Genomic DNA, 14,197 nt, shown 5'->3' on the forward strand with positions numbered 1-14,197 from the left:
GCTCATTTATGTTGTCAAAATGAATCTAGTAGACACAAAGTTAAAGGCTAAAGAACTAGAATAGTTAAGTATGATGATTTATTCCCAGCAGAGCTAACTGAGATGCCTCCGATTTGGGAAGTAGATCATGAGATAGAATTGAACCCCAGATCAGCCAGTAGCCCAGCGCACATACAAAATGCCAGTCCCTGAAGCCATTGAACTCAAGGAACAGCCTAGGCAGCTGCTGTTAGAACAAGGGTTTGTAAGACCCAGTGTTTCACCTTGGGGAGCACCAGTTCTCTTTCAAAAAAAGAAGGATGGAACGTTAAGACTCTGTGTGGATTACAGAGGTCTCAATCACACACTCACAGCAGCTGACAGTTAAGAATAAGTATCCTATCCCCAGAATTGATGAGCTTCTGGACAGACTAAATGGAGCCCAGATCTTCACAAAGATAGATCTCAAATCAGGGTATTACCAAATCAAGATTAATGTACCAGATCAAGATTAATGAGCAAGATATCCCGAAGACAGCCAGCCATCAATACTCACTATGGGTACTATGAATTTACTGTCATACCATTTGGATTGACAAATGCCCCAGCTACATTCAATCGCCTAATGCAGGACATTCTCAGAGAATACTTGGATGATTTTTTTCTTGTTTTCTTTGTTGATGATATTCTGATTTACTCAGAGAATACAGCTGACCATGAAGCTCACGTCTGTAATAAAGTTCTTGAGATTCTAAGGAAGCACCAACTCTTTGCAAAAAAGAGCAAATGCACTTTCTCTGTCGACCATGTTGAATACTTGGGCTTTCTGGTATCCAAAGACAGAATTTCTCCAGATTCCGCAAAAGTCCAAGTAGTCATAGATTGGCCTGAACCTAAGACAATGAAAAAAGTCAGAGGATTCTTGGGATTATGTAGGAGAAATGGGGTAGAGACAAAGCTGAAACTGAAACTGAAATGAGAGCAAGACTAGAAGGAGACACAAAGCATAGAGATACCTTGAGAGATGAGTGTAGACAAGACACAAGCTAGATACTTCTTATGATGTGACACCCACAGTATATAGGTGTGTAGTACAAGAGATAGTAGCCATGCTGATATGTGGGACAAATAAGATGCCACATGGCAGACACACAGGACTTAAGACAAAAGTTTATACTAGACTAGGAAAAGAGTACACCTAGTGTGCACTTATTTCCAACACCCTTCTTAAGTGGACACTAGGAGGAAGACAAAAGACAAGACTGAAAGACAGACAAGACAAGACCAAGACTAAAAGACAAGATAGAAGACAAGATAGAAAAGATCCACCCCTCCTCAAGTGATATCCTCATATGGGTCCACAAGGGTAGGGACAAGATGGATCTAAAACAAGACATAGTCAGATTGATAGACAAATAGACAGACAGAGAGAGAGGCAATCAGCCAGTAGAGTGGTCCCACAGAGAGAGAGACTGTCAGATAGACATGAGAGAGTCTGACAGATAGAAGATAAATGGGGACATAGACAGAAAATGCCAAGAGAATGTGGGTAGCTAATCCACAAAAAAAGAGAGGCATATAGACTGATAGACAGAGTGTCAGAGACATCTGACTGTAAGATCACACAAGATAGACACATAGACAGAGAGACTGACTGATTGTAGATAGACAGAGAGATGGACCTTGACAGATAATCCCTCCTCAAGGGCAATCCTCCTGCTAGAGTGGGTAATGCAGGGGTGCCTCTTGGATAGGGACAAAGATAAGTCCATGTAGACAAATAGACATGACATTACCCCATGATCTACATCATTGGTGATCAATGGTGGTAGATAGCATGAAAGCATAGACAAATATGAGAGAGATGGGAAGGTCTTACCATGTTTGGCAGTGTCTAATCCTGTACATGAGAGACAGATAGATGAAGGGAAGGTCTTACCACTTGCTGAAATGCAAGGGCAGTGTCTAATCCCATGAAAACTGAAAATTAAATTTTTATATTTTGAGTTTTTTTTGAAAGTAGAAGACTGAAAATTACATCTAGATATCCTGATTTGATTACTCCAGCTTGAGCAGGTCTTCCCTGCAACCGGACCTTTAATTTTCTTGAAGGAAATAATCAAAAGACTCATAAAAATTAAATCAAATATCAAAACAATTACTTGAATTAAATTGAAAAATTAAAGCATATAACAAAACATAAGATAAGAGAAAGAAATACATCACCATCAACACAAGGCAACACAAGACTGGGTGCAATCTTCCCCCCCCAACGTGAGTGGCTTCTTCTCGCGTGGGTATTTTTATATATTCCAAAAAGCAGGCTTTAAGCCAAAAATAAAGTATACATCCATATTTGGACTTTGCCATTTAATTAGCCTTTGTCCTCAATTTACCTTTGTCCTCAATTAACCTTTGTCCTCAATTTTAGCCTTGGTCCTCAATTAACCTTTGTCCTCAAACCTTCTAAGGTTTGCACTATTTTTTCTAATATAATAATCTAACTTGTGCACATATGCACATTACAAAATAAATCAACAAATGCTCGTATGCACACTGTACAATAAATTGACGCGTGCACACACACACATCACACTGATGCCAAAATAATATCAAATGCCATAATACAGCCATAAAATATTGTGAGATCTGTCCACACGCCATGACTCAATCCACCATCCGTGCGACACCTAAATCGGTACCCTCGCACTGTGCAACACCTAAATCGGTACCCTTGCACACCTCATCACCTAAACTCATAAACATAAACCACGTCAGTAGTAACAATCAATTGACATCACATCAATCAATCCTAACGTGTTCATGATGAGAAATAGGCATCATAAAAAATATATAAATTGAAATGACCATGATTATTATTCAAATAACATGGGTCATAACAGTCCTCCCTGTTGGGAATCAATTGTCCTCAGTTGTACAATCAATGAGTGGATGGCTTTATGGTATAAGTGGAGGACAAGATCATCACATCAAACAATTTCTGAAAATAAAACCAAACAAATGAACGCATGTAAAAGGGATCTAAGTGTCCCATACCACATAGGTACCTTTCACATACAAACACTCGCTGGTGAAAGATAGAAGACATAGATACGTCTGGGGTAGATATGTAAAACCAATCTAATGTCCCATACCATAGATTAATTCCATACGACACTACCTTAAGAATAGAAGTTTGAGACGGAGTAGCTAATTCCCTCTGAAACTTTCATTCCGACATAACTTTTCTCTATCCTCAAAATTAGACTACAAGTCTTATTCCAAAAATAAATTAGGTCGAAATGAAAATTCTTATCAACTTAAGATTGAAAAATAATCACTTACATTACTGTCAACTTGATGAATTCTGAGGATTTGTTCTTAATCTTAATCTTGTAATTGTCTAACTAAATTCTCAGGATTTGTTTTTGATCTTAATCTTGATGAATTCTCGAGATTTGTTTTTGATGTTATTCTTAATCTTGTAATTGTCTAACTAAATTCAAAAATTATAATCTTGTACTTGTCTTTGATCTTAATCTTGTACTTGATCTTAATCTTGTACTTGTCTAACTAAATTCAAAAATTATAATCTTTGAATAGGTATATAATTCTTGAATTTGTAAATCTTACTTGTGAAATCTAAAGGGGATCTTGATCTTAAGCTTAATCTTAAACTTGAAATCAGAACTTGAATAAAGATGGACATCTTGTGCCTTAGTTGATAGCAAGAACTTGATATACTAGTAATTAATCTTGGCTTAGATTAAAAATACTTGAATTGACAAAAATTGAGAGATTAGTCTTTAATTAATCATAATTGTAATTCTTGAATAAATCTTATTCTTAAGGGGTGTAAATCTTGTGGTTGAATATATCTTTGACTTAGAGCAATTCTTGGTCTAGAAAGAATCTTGTACTTGGATAGATCTTAAACTAGAACACTTGAAAATTTAGACAAATCTTTACTTGAAAGAATCTTGTACTCGGATAGATCTTAAACTAGAACACTTGAAAATTTAAATAAAACTTTACTTGAATTGGTATAAACTTCGTAATTGTGATTGGTATACAACTTTAACTTGGTTTCTAGTCACTTGAGAGCTATTTCTTTACTTTCTCATCATCACTAAATTCGATGGGTGAAGCAATTGATAACTTGAATCAAAGACTAGAGAAACTTGGTTCTTGAATCTTCAAATTGGTCTTAATCTTGTATGAGATGTCTAGCAATCACTTTTACTTGAATTTGGGCAACTAGATCTTGAAGATAACTTTTGCTAATCTTGTCTTGATCTTTCTAATTAGGTCACTGTATCTAAATTTCTTTTTAGGAGCTAAAGTTTTCTAACTAGGTCTAGAAGAAAAGAATATTCAGAAAACAGATACAAAAGCAAACAAGAAATTGTATACAATAAATAATTTTTAACACATATCTCCACCTTTGGTTAATGTGTCGAGCCCGTTAACCTCTTCGGTGTCAAGCTGTTCCTGAATAGTACGATGGTGCAGGTATTCACCCTTTTATTGACAATTAAAAGGAATTGAAAAAAAAATTAAAAACAAGGAAAAAGATAGGATTTCTTATCTCATATGGAATGTCGAACTAGATGAGAATCCTGCCAAGTTAGCTCAATACACAATATGCATAAAAAAAAAATTCAAGAATTAATCCATGTACTCTTTAAAATTAGAAAACTACCCATAAGTTAAAGCAACATTTGAATGATATCTTCACTAACAAGCTGTTTATATTATTCGTACTTCATGAGAATTTAGAAAACAACATTACTCACAAGAATTCGACAACTCTCAAAATTTCTCTTGAGGTAAATTCTAAAAATCTGTAAAAGAAATCCCAACTAACTATATGCACATGAGATTCTTTTCCGTAAAATATGATGAAAATAGTCAAAAAATATTTTCTTTTGTAAAATATTTTACTAATCTCATTTGTTAAGCTTTAAGCTATTTTGAAAGCTTATTTGAAAAACTTAACAAAGCTTTATAATAAAAGCTTTTTCAAGCATTTCTCAGCTCGAAACTTCAACTCAACTAACCTAAATTTAGAGAAGAGCTCAGCTAACCCAAATTTAGAGAAGAGTAATTTATAGATATGGTCTCCTTTAAAAAAAAATCAAAACTTTATACTAAGCTTTATCTCATAAAGCTTTTAATATTAAACTTATTAAATTTATTTAAAAAAATTATGAAAGCTTTACTATTAAAGCTTGCCAATGCCCAACGCCAATCGTTAGAAAGCAGCCCACTAAAGAAAATTCAGCATCTAATAAAAATAAAAAATAAACATTGTAACTTATAAAGTTTTTAGATAAAATAAGCTTTGTAATAACAAAGCTTTTAAGCATTAATTATCTGAAAATTCCTAAATTCGCAGCTGTGGGCGCCGCCGGCCGGATGAAGAGAAGGAGAAAAATAAAAATAAAAGAAAAACTTCTATGCCTCCTGGGTTTCGCACAGCCGGATGAAGATAGAAGCGCGAAGCGCGCTGCCGCTACCGCTGCCGGATACGAAGGAGGGAGAGAGAGATTGAAAATTATATATATATATATATATATATATATATATATATATATCTTTAAGCTTGCGCCCAGCGCAGCACAGAGGAGAAGGAAAAAGAAAATAAAACAAAACAAAGTAATTTTTTTGAAAGACTCTTGAATATTTCTCAACCGTCTATTATAGATTGCTTCCTCCCTTAATGATTTAGCAATTGGAAAGCTAAGCTGGATTGGCTATCAATTTTGAAACCCATCCATACAGACAGATCACAAAGAGGTCAAGAATTTAGCAAAACCGCTTTTCAATTTTGAGAGAGGTTTCATGGTTTCTGAGAATGGTTTACCACCTTTATTTTATCCTTTGGGCAATAGCTTGATGGAGATTTATTAGCCAATGGTTAAAAACAACCTTTATTTCATCCATAAAGAAAAATCCCTAAACGTATTCTTCTTCAATTAAAATTCAAGAAAATTTACCAAAATCTACCAAAATTCACCTCTGTTTTTGTCTCTTTCACCTCTTTTGACCGCCTCCAAGAAAATTAAATTACACCAAAGCTCTGATACCACTGCAACCGGACCTTTAATTTTCTCGAAGGAAATAATCAAAAGACTCATAAAAATTAAATCAAATATCAAAACAATTACTTGAATTAAATTGAAAAATTAAAGCATATAACAAAACATAAGATAAGAGAAAGAAATACATCACCATCAACACAAGGCAACACAAGACTGGGTGCAATCTTCCCCCCCCAACGTGAGTGGCTTCTTCTCGCGTGGGTATTTTTATATATTCCAAAAAGCAGGCTTTAAGCCAAAAATAAAGTATACATCCATATTTAGACTTTGCCATTTAATTAGCCTTTGTCCTCAATTTACCTTTGTCCTCAATTAACCTTTGTCCTCAATTTTAGCCTTGGTCCTCAATTAACCTTTGTCCTCAAACCTTCTAAGGTTTGCACTATTTTTTCTAATACAATAATCTAACTTGTGCACATATGCACATTACAAAATAAATCAACAAATGCTCGTACGCACACTGTACAATAAATTGACGCGTGCACACACACATCACACTAATGTCAAAATAATATCAAATGCCATAATACAGCCACAAAATATTGTGAGATCTGTCCACACGCCATGACTCAATCCACCATCCGTGCGACACCTAAATCGGTACCCTTGCACACCTCATCACCTAAACTCATAAACATAAACCACGTCAGTAGTAACAATCAATTGACATCACATCAATCAATCCTAACGTATTCATGATGAGAAATAGGCATCATAAAAAATATATAAATTTAAATGACCATGATTATTATTCAAATAACATGGGTCATATTCTTTCAAAACCATATCTTTGACAGTCTATCCTCCAGAGGGGTAAACCATGAATGCTGAAAGTAATCCATGAAGCATGAAGAACTTGCTAGTCGTGAAAGTAAGTGGGCATTAGGGCTAGGCTAAGGATTGTTAAACGAAGAGCATCCATACCTTGAAATTTGCAGAACCAGAAGCAGCCTGATAAAAAGATGAAGGGGCTGTCCCATGTGAGAAAACAGCAGCATAACATGATCCAATGAGGATTCAGAACTGTAGCAAAGTGTCGAGCTGATTCTGACCATAGGTGAGGTATATCCATGGAGTTGTGCAGCCATGAAATGAGTGGACAAGTTGCTGGAATTGAGGCAACAAAAATCTGAATGTATGCGGGCTGCTTCATGAAGAAAGGGAGCAGCAAATGAAGGCGATGACAAGCTGACTGAAATCGCCCTAAGGATGCCATGAGATGAGGCCCAAAACTGACGGGGCAAGCTGATGTAGAATGACGCGGAGCTGAAGCTTGAAAGCCACAAGCTAAAGATGAGCTGTCATGAGGAATTGCACCACACTTTGAAGCTGAATATGAGCTGCCATGAACTGAAGATAGTTGTCGGGGTGAAGTAGAGTCACCACGAGCTAAGAAACGTTGAGGATGAGGTGAAGAGAGCTGAAGTAGAAGCAAAGAGCTGAGGCGAGTTGAAGCAGGTTGAAGTGAACTGAAGCTTGAGGCAAGGATGAGGGGAGCCAGGATAAACCTGCTCTGATACCATGTAGGAGAAATGGGGTAGAGACAAAGCTGAAACTGAAACTGAAATGAGAGCAAGACTAGAAGGAGACACAAAGCATAGAGATACCTTGAGATGAGTGTAGACAAGACACAAGCTAGATACTTCTTATGATGTGACACCCACAATATATAGGTGTGTAGTATAAGAGATAGTAGCCACGCTGATATGTGGGACAAATAAGATGCCACATGGCAGACACACGACTCAAGACAAAAGTTTATACTAGACTAGGAAAAGAGTACACCTAGTGTGCACTTATTTCCAACAGATTAACTAGAATTTTTATACCTAAGTATGCTCTCATAGCTTCCCCCCTGACTAATCTTCTCAAGAAGAATACCGTTTCAATGGTGTGCCACGTGTCAGAGCGCTTTGATAAACTGAAGACCGCCTTGGTAACCAATCCCATTCTGAAGTTGCCAAATTTCTCTCTACCCTTTGAGGTAGTAACTGATGCCAGTGGTTTTGCCCTGGGAGGTGCGCTCATGCAAGAAGGTCATGCAGTGGCCTATGAATCCCGAAAACTCAAAACGCATGAGAGAAATTATGCTGTCCAACGATCTAGAGCTACTTTCAGTAGTCTATGCCCTGAAGTTGTGGAGACATTACCTATTGGGTCAAAGATTCACTTTGATGACAGATCATCAGAGCTTAAAGTGGATCTTCACTCAGAAGGATCTCAACATGCGCCAAAGAAGGTGGATGCAGACCTTGCAGGAATTTGATTTTGAAATCAAGTACCGCCCAGGCAAAGAAAATGTGGTAGCAGATGCCCTCAGCAGAAAAGTCTCCTTGCTTGCAATCACAGTGGTGTCAAATCCATTGATTATTGAAGCAAGAGAGAAGATCATGCAGGATAGATTCTTGGCCCTATTGCTACCCTACTTATGCAGGAAAGCAAAACTCCTCAGGAGTTGAACCACCGAGTTCAAGGGTACAACTTGGATGAAGGAATTATATATTATAATAGCAGGCTATGCATTCCCAATGATGAGAGAACTAAGAGTCAAATTCTGAATGAAGCACATGATTGCCTCATAGCAGGCCATCCAGGTTTCATCAAGACCTACATGTCTGTAAAGAAAAGCTTCTTTTGGCCTGGACTAAAAAAGGATATACTTAATCATGTACGTCAATGCCTGATATGTCAGAAAGTCAAAGCCGAGAGAGTAAAAATGCCTGGAAAGTTACATCCATTAGACATCCCCTAGATGAAGTGGGAATGTATCAGTATGGATTTTATTACTGGACTACCTTCAGTGCAATCAGGTTACAAGTCCATCTTCGTGGTAGTTGACAGACTAATCAAAGTTGCCCATCTGATTCCAGTAAAAGAAACCTACACTGCAGTGGATGTGGCCAGAGTGTTCCTCAAGGAAATCTTCAGATTGCATGGCCTACCTAGGAAAATAATAAGTGATCGAGATCCCAAGTTCACGTCAAGATTTTGGACTGCATTCTTCGAAGCAGTAGGAACTTTCTTGGATCTCAGCACAACTTACCACCCCGAGACCGATGGTCAACAAACAAAAGGTGAACCAAGTAATCGAAGATATACTTTGGTCATGCTGTGGCAGGAAATCCAAGAAGTGTCTAAGCTATCTGCACAAAGCATATGGACAAGACTGCTTAACACCATTAACTTGCTCCGACCCATTGATTAGGGTTGAGATGTCTAGACAGATGCTTGACGACATGGAGCAGCAGATGCAGTCAATCCACAAGGATATAAAAGCTGCCCAAGATAGACAGAAGCAGTATGCAGATAAGAAGAGGTCAGACAGAAAATTCGAAGAAGCAGATATGGTCTTCATTCGAGTATGCCCCAAAAGAAGTTCTCTATCTCTTGGGAAGTACAAGAAATTATCCCCCAGATTATGTGGGCCATATCTGATTACAAAGAAAATAGGTAACTAAGCCTATAAACTTCTTCTGCCTCCTCATCTCAAAGTACATAATGTATTTCATGTCAGCCTACTTAAGAAGTATGTACCGAGCCCGAATCATGTGCTTAATGATGAACTCTTAACTTCTTCAACCCAAGAGCAGATGGAACTCCAACCTGAAGAAATCCTTGATGTTCAAGAGAAGGTTCTCAGAAACAGAATTCTGAGAGAATTATTAGTCAAATGGAAGTTCTATCCTTTTGAAGACGCCACCTGGGAGAGAAGCCGAACTATTGTGGGATTACCCTCAATTTTTGCGAGATGAGGACATCTCGCGTTTTTTAAGTGGAAGAGAATGTAAGATTCCTCCCCAGCCCCTCAAGATGTCCAGTTTCTTCCCCTGTAATCAATCCCCTCTTCAGAATAATAAAAGATCTTGTTTCTACTACCTGTTTTGGCCTAGAGAGAGAAAATATTCTAGAGAGAGGTAATTCAGTTTTTAGATATTTTTGGATGAAAAAATATCCCTTCTTATTAAAATAAATTCTCCCAAAACAGAAGTTCAAAAAGAAATTCCTAAGGTGCATTAGAAATAAATTATAATGTACACAAAAGACCTTAGCTGACCTTAGCCTAAGGATCCAGATTTTTTGAAAGTTTTAGATTAAGGTTCCAATGGACCAATAAGATTAATTTAAATGTAGGGAGGAGATAAATTGAAGAATAAAAGAAAAACTCCCCAAAAATGAGTAAATGTTCACATAAGATGAAGAGTGGACTAAGGACCAAATAAAATAGTAAAAAAACTGAGTTTTGACACCTCCCCTCATGAGGAAGGAGGTGCCTTTTCTTCTCATCTTCATAATATTCTCTTAAAAAAGAAACAATTTTAAAGTAATTAAAATTATATAGAGTGACCTCCATGAATGATAACATTGTCTTCATCTAATTGGCCTAGGCATTGATACCTATAGTTGTGGGTCGATTTTTAGCTTTGTATATAGCCTTTTGTATATGTTGTTTGTGTTGGATGTGAAAGAAGATGCTCTACACAAACTCACAGACAAAACATGCACACAAGCTCAGAGAGTGACAGAGATGATAGCAATGATAGCTGGAATGTACTCAAATGAGATAATGAGTAAGTGGAGTACAACTCTTGTAGCTCTAGCACTAGTGCTGACGTGGCTATTAACACACTAAGGGTGTGTTCTCATGGGAGAAAACCTCTGCCATCATAGGGTAAAAAGTGCCCGTGATCAGCTCTGTTCACACTTGAACTTCTTGGAGGTAAAAGATTAACAAACTCCCTTGAAGTGAATGGCGTGAACGGATATAGAGTGTAGCAAACTACCCTGGTAGAGGTAATAAGTTTAGAGCTTGTCGAAAAGCTTCAAACTTCTCCCAGGAAAGGGGCTTTGGTAAATCCATCTACCAGATTGGCCTATGTTCAATGACGACATCTCTCGATACAATCAACTTCCAATTGGATGGAACATATGATCGATATCCTTTTCTCTCACTGCTATACCCCACAAAGATACATTTCAAAGCCTTTTCTTTAAGCTTATGTCTGTGATGTGCTGGTACATGCACATAAGCCAGACAGTCGAATATACACATATGAGTAATAATTAAAAATTTTCCATTCCAAGCTTTATAAGCTATCATAGATTTCAAAGCCTTAATTGGACAACAGATCATTACATAATTGGCACAAATGACCACTTTAAGCCAAAATCTAGAAGGCAGATCCTTGCTTTTGAGCATACATCTGGCCATTTCAATGAGTGTTCACGATTCCGATGTTCAACCACACCATTCTGCTATGGGTGTATAAGGAGTAGTACACTAATGAGAAATGCCATGGAACAACATGGAAGCAACAATCTCATTTGATAAATATTCCCCCCCTCTATCGGTACCCAATGTCAGCAGCTCATAATTACAAGCATTTTTAGAAAGAGGAAGAAACTAACGGAAAGCTGAGAAGGCATCCAGCTTAACTTTTAGACCATACACCCAGTAGAAACATGTGTAGTCATCAATGAAAGTCATGAAATACAAATGCCCACCGAAAGAGTGAGCCCACATAGAACCACCCACAAAGATCACTGTGCACTGGCTGTAATGGGCAAGTGGCATGGACAATGATATCTTTCAAAAAGGATTGACGATGCATCTTTCCCAATATACATCCCTCGCATACATGCTTGTAGGGGAGCTACATAGGCGGTAGCTCATGAACCATAGCTTGACGTTGTAACCGCAAAAAAGATAAAAATTTCAAATGACCAAACCAATCATGCCAAAGCTTAATGTCATGCTGAATCTATGGCGTGGAAACAGTTAAGGCATCTACATGAGAATCAATACTATTGTCATACATATCAAGCCTATATATGCCATTGTGTAATGTACCACAGATAAGAGAAGCGCATCAAAATCAATTCTATCGTGAATGGAACAACAATGATCAGAAAATTGAATCTTCAAGCCAACTTTGGCAAGTGCTGAGACAAGAATGAGAATCTTGCAGATTCTGGGTGCATACAAGGTGTCAGTAAGAGTATAAGGATCCCCAGAGTATGAAGTCAATTCCACATTGCCAATGCCTTTGGTGGCATAGGATGCATTGTTAGCACACAATTGTTCCACCTAACGAAGCATCTCTCAAGGTAGAAAATAGCTGCTTGCACGAAGTAATGTTCTTAGTGGTGCTAGAATCAAAGTACCAGTTAGCATCTTCCAAGGATAGACAAGAGGCAGGTAGATCACTGCATATTACTGTCAATGCATAGCCATCATGTGCAAAATTTACTTCCTATACATTGTCACCTCCTATAGTGGCAGCAAGTCCTTGTTGCTTCTTCTTCTTCTCACTTTCCTTACGCTTCCAACAGCTCTCTAAAACATGACCAAGTTTTTGACAGTAATTACATCTCTTCTTCTTTTGAGGAGGCTCCTATTTGGGCTCAGGGTTATCTGGCTGGGCGGATGCTTTGCCCTTAGGCTTAGCATGAGGTGGAGCCCTAGATTTGCCTTTCCCACGATGGGAGGTAGCAAATGCCTGATCGGAAGCAAGCATATTGTTCCGATTGGAATGAGCCTTCTCTTCCTAAAGCAAGAGGGCCACCAATTGAATAAAAGTATACAATTCTGAATTGCCCTTTATCAGGAGGTGGAGTGTGGTAGTACATCCCTGATATGATTCAAGTATGCCATTAAGAATATTAGAGATAAGAGAACTATCCAAAATAACCTCATCAATATTGATCAATTGTTCCCGTAGATCCTTGACACACGGGTCAGAAATGCATCCATGGATTCACCCTCTGTCAAATGCTCCAAGTCAAGCTTTTTTCGAAGGTAGACAACTCGAGCTTCATTGTGGATGAAATATAGAGAGGCAAGGACATCCCATGTACTCTTTCTTAGTAGAGCAATAGAATTGGATGTGAGGAATAACTTCTCGTTTGCAAGAGAGGGCAATAAATGCATGTGCATATGCTTCTTTGGCATCCCATCTAGTTTGTTGGAGAGGGTGAGAATGGGCTACTTGGATATTGTAGAAGGTTAAGCATGAGCGATGCATGGAGAGTCCAATTCCTCCACTCACAAACACAAAGCTTACAAAGCACTTTGAGTAGTACACAACATACACTACAAGATGCACAAAATAATATTGTAGAGCTAGAGAAAAGAGACAAAGAGAAAGAGGCTCACGTTATGAAGCTACAAGATACAATCTCTCACATGAAGAGCACCCCCATGGGAGTAAGAGAGCGAAAGAGGACAATCAATAACATTCAAAAACTCATAGTTGGTGGTGGTGCTCACAAGCAAAGAATCCATGCAGCAAGGTTTGTTTTTTTATTTTTTGATTAAGGAATTTTTTGTTGTTGTGGTTATTATAAGCAATAGATTAATCTTTTTTTGGTAATCTTTATTAGTTTGTGATAGGAACTTTTTGAAAGAAGCATGTGTTGATAATGGTCCTCAAGATTTTGGAGAAATATTACGTAGTTGTGTGAGGAGGCGTGACATTCTTTCCATTATTCGAGACCCACGCCACAAGAAGATATGACAGGTACTCGCAAATGAGATAATGGATGACATTACCAATCTTCTAAGCATTGAGAAGGTTCAGAAGGCATGCGAGGCATTAGCACAAAAGGATATGAAGCCCTCCATAAATTACTAAAAGATACACTCCACAAGCAAGGCATCACAAGGAATATTTTTCATGTCCCCAGAAAGATAAGATTAGCAAAGAGGACATGCAATGATGATGTGCAACGTAAAATTGGAGAGTACTATTGCATATTAACCATTGGAGCTTGGGAAAAAAAACGAAGCACAAATGATAAGATTATGTATCCCTACAATGAGTTCAACAACATATTTATTGATTTACAACATCTTCAGAGAGCTATGATCTTATTCTATGGACTGCCTAAATAATGTAAGTAATTTTTTACATTCTTTGCAAACTTAAAAACTTAAAAAAAATCTTTCAAGTACTAAAACTTATCTAGTTTTGTTTGTCATGCAAGGTGACAAGGTAAGTTTTGTGTTGAAAGTGGATGAGTGTCAGATTGTAAAAGGTAAGAGATTAAAACGAATGAGTATCACACTTATGAATGAGACAATGGCATATGCAAAGAGTGAGATCAACATGACTAAG

The 14,197-nt window shown here is 37.5% G+C and overlaps 1 protein-coding gene across 1 annotated transcript in view; it reads right to left on the reverse strand.

Annotated features, from left to right (window-relative positions):
- Nucleotides 1-6,344: 6,344 nt before the first annotated feature.
- The window catches only part of LOC147627158 (uncharacterized), a 96,885-nt gene continuing 89,032 nt past the window's right edge, over nucleotides 6,345-14,197 (reverse strand). Inside the window, exon 3 of the transcript XR_015268448.1 lies at nucleotides 6,345-6,705. The gene's annotated coding sequence lies outside the window, so the exon portion shown is untranslated. The remainder of the gene's footprint in view (nucleotides 6,706-14,197) is intronic.

This window comes from Cibotium barometz, chromosome 21 (assembly GCF_041138505.1).
Source record: "Cibotium barometz isolate CiBa-2024 chromosome 21, ASM4113850v1, whole genome shotgun sequence".
NCBI classification, from domain to species: domain Eukaryota; kingdom Viridiplantae; phylum Streptophyta; class Polypodiopsida; order Cyatheales; family Cibotiaceae; genus Cibotium; species Cibotium barometz.